The sequence below is a fragment of the Schistocerca serialis genome, chromosome 12 (genome assembly GCF_023864345.2).
Source record: "Schistocerca serialis cubense isolate TAMUIC-IGC-003099 chromosome 12, iqSchSeri2.2, whole genome shotgun sequence".
NCBI lineage: Eukaryota > Metazoa > Arthropoda > Insecta > Orthoptera > Acrididae > Schistocerca > Schistocerca serialis.
Genome location: NC_064649.1, coordinates 69,225,184 through 69,231,859, shown reverse-complemented (window position 1 = coordinate 69,231,859; position 6,676 = coordinate 69,225,184). Strand labels below are relative to the sequence as shown.

General features: G+C 43.1%; 1 non-coding gene across 1 annotated transcript; it reads left to right on the top strand.

Moving 5' to 3' along the window:
• The first annotated feature begins 582 nt into the window (after window positions 1-582).
• Trnas-cga (transfer RNA serine (anticodon CGA)) lies at window positions 583-657 on the top strand. The gene has a single exon. It is a non-coding gene; the product is annotated as a tRNA-Ser (tRNA).
• Window positions 658-6,676: the final 6,019 nt, after the last annotated feature.

The following is a 6,676-nucleotide window of genomic DNA, read 5'->3' as shown; positions in this document are numbered from 1 at the left end:
CGTGTACCGCCATTGTGCTCTTTCAGCAGAGATGCCGCAGATCACCATATATCCCACTTTACAGAGCAAACAAGGCTCCGAACCCCACGTTCTACAAAGAGTCGTGAACGTCCAACCATTTAGCGCCTTGTGGTAGTTTCACTGTCCTTCTACCTCTTTCCGTAGCTGCTCACGACAGTAGCACGCGAACATTCGACCAGCTTCGCCGTTTTCGAAGTACTCGTTCACAGGCACTGAGTAACAACAATCGGCCCTTTTGTCAAAGTTTCTTATCTCAATGGATTTCCCCATCTGCAGCCCATATGGTCGCTAGTGTGACCCCCGGCCGTGTCTGTTCCGCTTAAATATTTTTGTTACCGCGTCAGGTGCCCGCAACGGCCCCAAGCGGCATTTAACGGCGTGGTGGGCTGTGGTCATAATGTTTTGCCTCATCAATCTAATACTGTATTAGGAATTCTAGAAAACAAAATTTTATGAGAGAAATAAAACTTCCTGGCAGATTAAAACTATGTGCCGGACAGAGACTCGAACTCGGGATCTTTGCCTTTCGCGGGCAAGCTGTGAGGGCGGGGCGTGAGTCGTGCTTGGGTAGCTCAGTTGGTAGAGCACTTGCCCGCGAAAGGCAAAGGTCCCGAGTTCGAGTCTCGGTCCGGCGCACAGTTTTAACCTGCCAGGAAGTTTCATATCAGCACACACTCCGCTGCAGAGTGAAAATCTCATGAGAGAAATATTTTGCAAACGCAGAGATTACTGAGTATGACAATTTGGAAAGAGGGTATGTTCATTGTTTGTATTAGTTGGAAATTAAAGGGACTGAATTTCAAAGTACTTCCTATTTGTTATTTATACATATCTCGCAAAGCACATCTCCAGTGTTCAAAGAAACGTGTTCGGTCAATTCTGCTTTTTCGCACCTACTTCAGCTGACGCGTTTCGGGAGAACCCATCCTCAGATTACCATGAATATCATGATCAGATGTATAAATACATTATGTACCAAACAAAGCTGTCGTGACAGACGAAACGCGTCAAATAAACTCTTTGGTTTATCAGCTTCTTATTTAGTAACCAATACAGTAATCGTCGAATAGTCATATTGATTTGCAATATGGCTCCATTCTTCCTGCGTGATTTTAAGTCATAATTACAAATGAACAAATCAAAAATCAAATCAAATGCCTCTGATCACAATGGGACTCAACTTCTGAGATCATCAGTCCCCTAGAACTTAGAATTACTTAAACCTAACTAGCCTAAGGACATCACACACATCCATGTGCGAGGCAGGATTCGAACCTGCGACCGTAGCGATCGCGCGATTCCAGACTGTAGCGCCTAGAACCGCTCGGCCACCTCGGCCGGCACAAATGAACAATAATCAATAACTCTGAAGAGAAGATAAAAACTAATTTGCTAAAACAGCAACTCAAATGAAAGAAAAAGAAGGCAAACTGCCGCTCAGCGATTTATTTCCTATGATCATTCGCAGTGCATCAAGACAAGAGCCAACTTATCCGTTGGAAGGTAAGAATTTGTTGTAGGGCGTAAATGAGCATATTGACAGAATATTAGCAGCGATTTCCAGTTGGTGAAATTTCAGGCGAATTGAACTGTTGCGTTTTTGTAATTGGACACATTTAAATTACGTAAAAGTCATTTTGAGTATTCTTGTGAATCATCCTTTTGTGCATCCTAGTTTACAGATTAATTAAAATTACGTTCCTAAAAAGTAATTTGCGTAAATAAGTTCATGTTTGGAAGTAGCGCAGCTGCCCCGATTCCAGGTCTGAGTCTGTAATCGGAATTTAGAAATCAGACAGTTTTCAGTTTGTCAGCTATAAACTGAGCTTAATACAGTGTCAGCAGACAACTTACAACTATAAAGATAAAAAAATGTTCAAATATGTGTGAAATCTCATGGTACTTAACTGCTAAGGTCATCAGTCCCTAAGCTTACACACTACTTAACCTAAATTATCCTAAGGACAAACACACACACACCCATGCCCGAGGGAGGACTCGAACCTCCTCCGGGACCAGCCGCACAGTCCATAACTGCAGCGCCTGAGTTTTCGAAGATGCAGAATTGGAGACATTGCTGAGAGAAGACTCGCTTCAAACCCAAGAAGAATTGTCACGATTAGTGGGAGTGACATAGCAAGCCATTTCAAAACGTCTCAATGCTATGGGAATGATTCAGAAAGAAGGAGCTTGGGTCCCGTGTGAGCTGAAACCAAGAGACGTTGAACGGCGTTTGTGTGTTTATGAACAGTTGCTTCAGAGGCAAAAACGGAAATGATTTCTGCATCGCATTGTGACCGGGGACGAAAAATGGGTTCATTACGATAGCCCTAAAAGCAAAAAAATCATGGATATATATCCCGGCTATGCTTCCACGTCGACGGCCAAACCGAATATTCACGGCTCAAAAATCATGCTCTGCATTTGGTGGGACCAGCTCGGCGTCGTGTGCTATGAGGTGTTAAAACCAAGTGAAACAATCACAGGTGCTCGTTATCGAACGCATTTAATGCGTTTGAGCAGAGTATTAAAAGACAAACGGCCGCAATACAGCGAGAGGCAGGATAAAGTGATTTTGCAGCACGATAACGCTTGAACCCAAGTTGCAAAAGAGTTCAAAACGTACTTGGAAACTTTAAAATGGAAAGTCCTACCCCACCCGCCGTATTTTCCAGACACTGCTCCCTCTGACTATCACCTGTTTAGATCAATGGCGCATGGCCTGGCTGACCAACACTTCCGTTCTCCTCAGGAAGTCACAAATTGGATTGATTCGTGGATAGCTTCAAGAGATGAAAAACTTTTTCGAGGCGGGATTCGCACACGTTCCGAAAGATGGGAGAAAGTAATCGCCAGCGATGGAAAATACTTTGAATGATACATGTGTAACCATTTTGTTTCATTAACTGTTGGGGAGAAAACGGCGGAAGCAAAGTTGTGCATCTTGTAATTGTTTTACGTACATTCGTTAGTTAAGCTATATATGTCTTTCTTCAAAATCATATTTAATTACCATTCATCACAGGTGTAAATGTGGCTGTATATAATTTTCTTAAAATAACTTGTAAATATTTGTACTATTATTGTGGGGGCAAGTCATTTCTGAAATATAATATATATATGTATATATATATATATATATATATATATATATGTGTGTGTGTGTGTGTGTGTGTGTGTGTGTGTGTGTGCGCGAGCGCTCTTTCGCCTAACAGTCATATGCGATAGTTATGCGTTCTATGGTTCTGTAATGCTTCGTCGTAGACCTGGTAAAAAATCGTCCAGGAGTTTTCCATTTCATAGAGCTTTTCTATTTTATGATAATTACATGCAGCCATTGGAGCAAAGACCTTCATGGCACAATATACCATTAAATAATGGTCCATAAAGTTGTAAGCCTTCTAGTTTGTCTTGAAATTCGACTTATTCCCATGTTAAATTCATAAATGATGCTATTGCTTCCAATGTATAACAGTGTCGTTTTAGATAGCTGGAAAATACTTAAAGCCGAAATTGTGCAGTCGTACATCAAATAAAAAATTTTCAGTTGAAGTCATCGCGAAATCATTTAGAAAAATCATCGCAGCTCCAGACCCTATCGCAATGAATGTTGTTGTTGTTGTGGTCTTCAGTCCTGGGACTGGTTTGATGCAGCTCTCCATGCTACTCTATCCTGTGCAAGCTTTTTCATCTCCCAGTACCTACTGCAACCTACATCCTTCTGAATCTGCTTAGTGTATTCATCTTTTGGTCTCCATCTACGATTTTTACCCTCCACGCTGTCCTCGAATACTAAATTGGTGATCCCTTGATGCCTCAGAACATGTCCTACCAACCGATCCCTTCTTCTGGACAAGTTGTGCCACAAACTTCTCTTCTCCCCAGTCCTCTTCAATACTTCCTCATTAGTTATGTGATCTACCCATCTAATCTTCAGCATTCTTCTGTAGCACCACATTTCGAAAGCTTCTATTCTCTTCTTGTCCAGACTATTTATCGTCCATGTTTCACTTCCATACATGGCTACACTCCATACAAATACTTTCAGAAATGACTTCCTGACACTTAAATCTATACTCGATGTTAACAAATTTCTCTTCTTCAGAAACAATGAATGTTACAGAAGCATATTACACTGCTTCCCGCGCCCAGTTCCCGGGTTCGATTCCCGGCGGGATCAGGGATTTTCTCTGCCTCGTGATGACTGGATATTGTGTGATGTCCTTAGGTTTAGTGCTCAGAGCTATTTGAACCATTTTTGAAGCATATTACACTCTTGACAGGAAAGAGACTCTGCGAAGTATGAAAGATTTTCTAATCACGTTAAAATTATTGGGGGTGATGTAAACGACAATGAAAGCAACATCTTCCAAAATTAGAACAGAGGAAGAGTTGTCAGGAGAGTTGTGTGTATGGAGAGTGCTGCGCCAAAGAGGTGTTGTGTTACCTCTTAAGTTAGCACTAGAGAAGATCGTAATTTTAACCAACATGGTAAGGATGTAACAGCTATCTGTTCCTGATGGTCAATTGGTAAAAAGTCCGCAGCGGGTAGCAGAGTGGTCAGCGCGGCAGAATGTCAGTCCTAAGGGCCCGGGTTCGATTCCCGGCTGGGTCGGAGATTTTCTTCGCTTAGGGACTGGGTGTTGTCCTAATCATCATCATTTCATCCCCATTGACGCGCAAGTCGCCGAAGTGGCATCAAATCGAAAGACTCGCACCCGGCAAACGGTCTACCGGACGGTAGGCCCTAGTCACACGACATTTACATTTAATTGGTAAAAACAATAAAGATCGCAGAATATCTCATTTATTAAAATGTTCGGTTTCGGCACCTTTAAACGGCCATCTTCACATTTTGAACCACTGTTAGCTGAGGCTGCAGGTGTGGTGAACACCCACGTGGGTTTACTACTGTAATTGGAATCTTGACAGTTTGTACTAATTGATCACTAGAGAAAGTAATTCGGCAAATGCCACCATACCCTGGGAGAAAAAAAATTTAACCGTCAGGCGCATGTGGTGGCATTCGTCCTAGGATATGCATTAGTAGCTGTAACATTAATTGCGAGAAATATCAGAGCTTTGAAGGATGATTACGATGCATCAGAAGAGCGGTGCAGAAGTTGGGGCTCGAAGTGAATACAGGGAAAACAAATTATATGATGATGAAAGATTCTGTTACAGATAGAGAAGAGACTTCAATCAAAATAAATTAGGAAAGAATATCAAAGAGTGGAGAAGTTTACGTATCTGTGGTCCATACTAACAGAGGAAACCTGGACAGCAGTAGAAATTGAAGAAAGAATATCAAGTGGAAACCGAAGCTGTTATCGATTGCAGAATATATTCCAGGCCCGAATTGTACTTTCACGTGAAGGTACTCACACACACACACACACACACACACACACACACACACACACACACACAGAGCTGTCACAGTCGCCGGTGGATATCCGCAGGGTCTGCACCCTCCGTCCACAGTAACCACGTCGCTCAGCACTGTCCTTGATGATCAAACTCCATTTTGTCCGCTTTTCAGTCGGCTTTTCTACTACGCAGAAATAACCCTTCTAACGATTGTCCTGCCACTTACAGTTAGACCAATATACTACGTACAGGGTGTTTCAAAAATGACCGGTATATTTGAAACGGCAATAAAAACTAAACGAGCAGCGATAGAAATACACCGTTTGTTGCAATACGCTTGGGACAACGGTACATTTTCAGGCGGACAAACTTTCGAAATTACAGTAGTTACAATTTTCAACAACAGATGGCGCTGCAAGCGATGTGAAAGATATAGAAGACAACGCAGTCCGTGGGTGCGCCATTCTGTACGTCGTCTTTCTGCTGTAAGCGTGTGCTGTTCACAACGTGCAAGTGTGCTGTATACAACATGGTTTATTCCTTAGAACAGAGGATTTTTCTGGTGCTGGAATTCCACCGCCTAGAACACAGTGTTGTTGCAACAAGACGAAGTTTTCAACGGAGGTTTAATGTAACCAAACGACCGAAAAGCGATACAATAAAGGATCTGTTTGAAAAATTTCAACGGACTGGGAATGTGACGGATGAACGTGCTGGAAAGGTAGGCCGACCGCGTACGGCAACCACAGAGGGCAACGCGCAGCTAGTGCAGCAGGTGATCCGACAGCGGCCTCGGGTTTCCGTTCACCGTGTTGCAGGTGCGGTCCAAATGACGCCAACGTCCACGTATCGTCTCATGTTCCAGAGTTTACACCTCTATCCATACAAAATTCAAACGCAGCAACCCCTCAGCGCCGCTACCATTGCTGCATGAGAGACATTCGCTAACGATATAGTGCACAGGATTGATGACGGCGATATGCATGTGGGCAGCATTTGGTTTACTGACGAAGCTTATTTTTACGTGGACGGCTTCGTCAATAAACAGAACTGGCGCATATGGGGAACCGAAAAGCCCCATGTTGCAGTCCCATCGTCCCTGCATCCTCAAAAAGTACTAGTCTGGGCCGCCATTTCTTCCAAAGCAATCATTGGCCCATTTTTCAGATCCGAAACGATTACTGCATCACGCTATCTGGACATTCTTCGTGAATTTGTGGCGGTACAAGCTGCCTTAGACGACACTGCGAACACCTCGTGGTTTATGCAAGATGGTGCCCGGCCA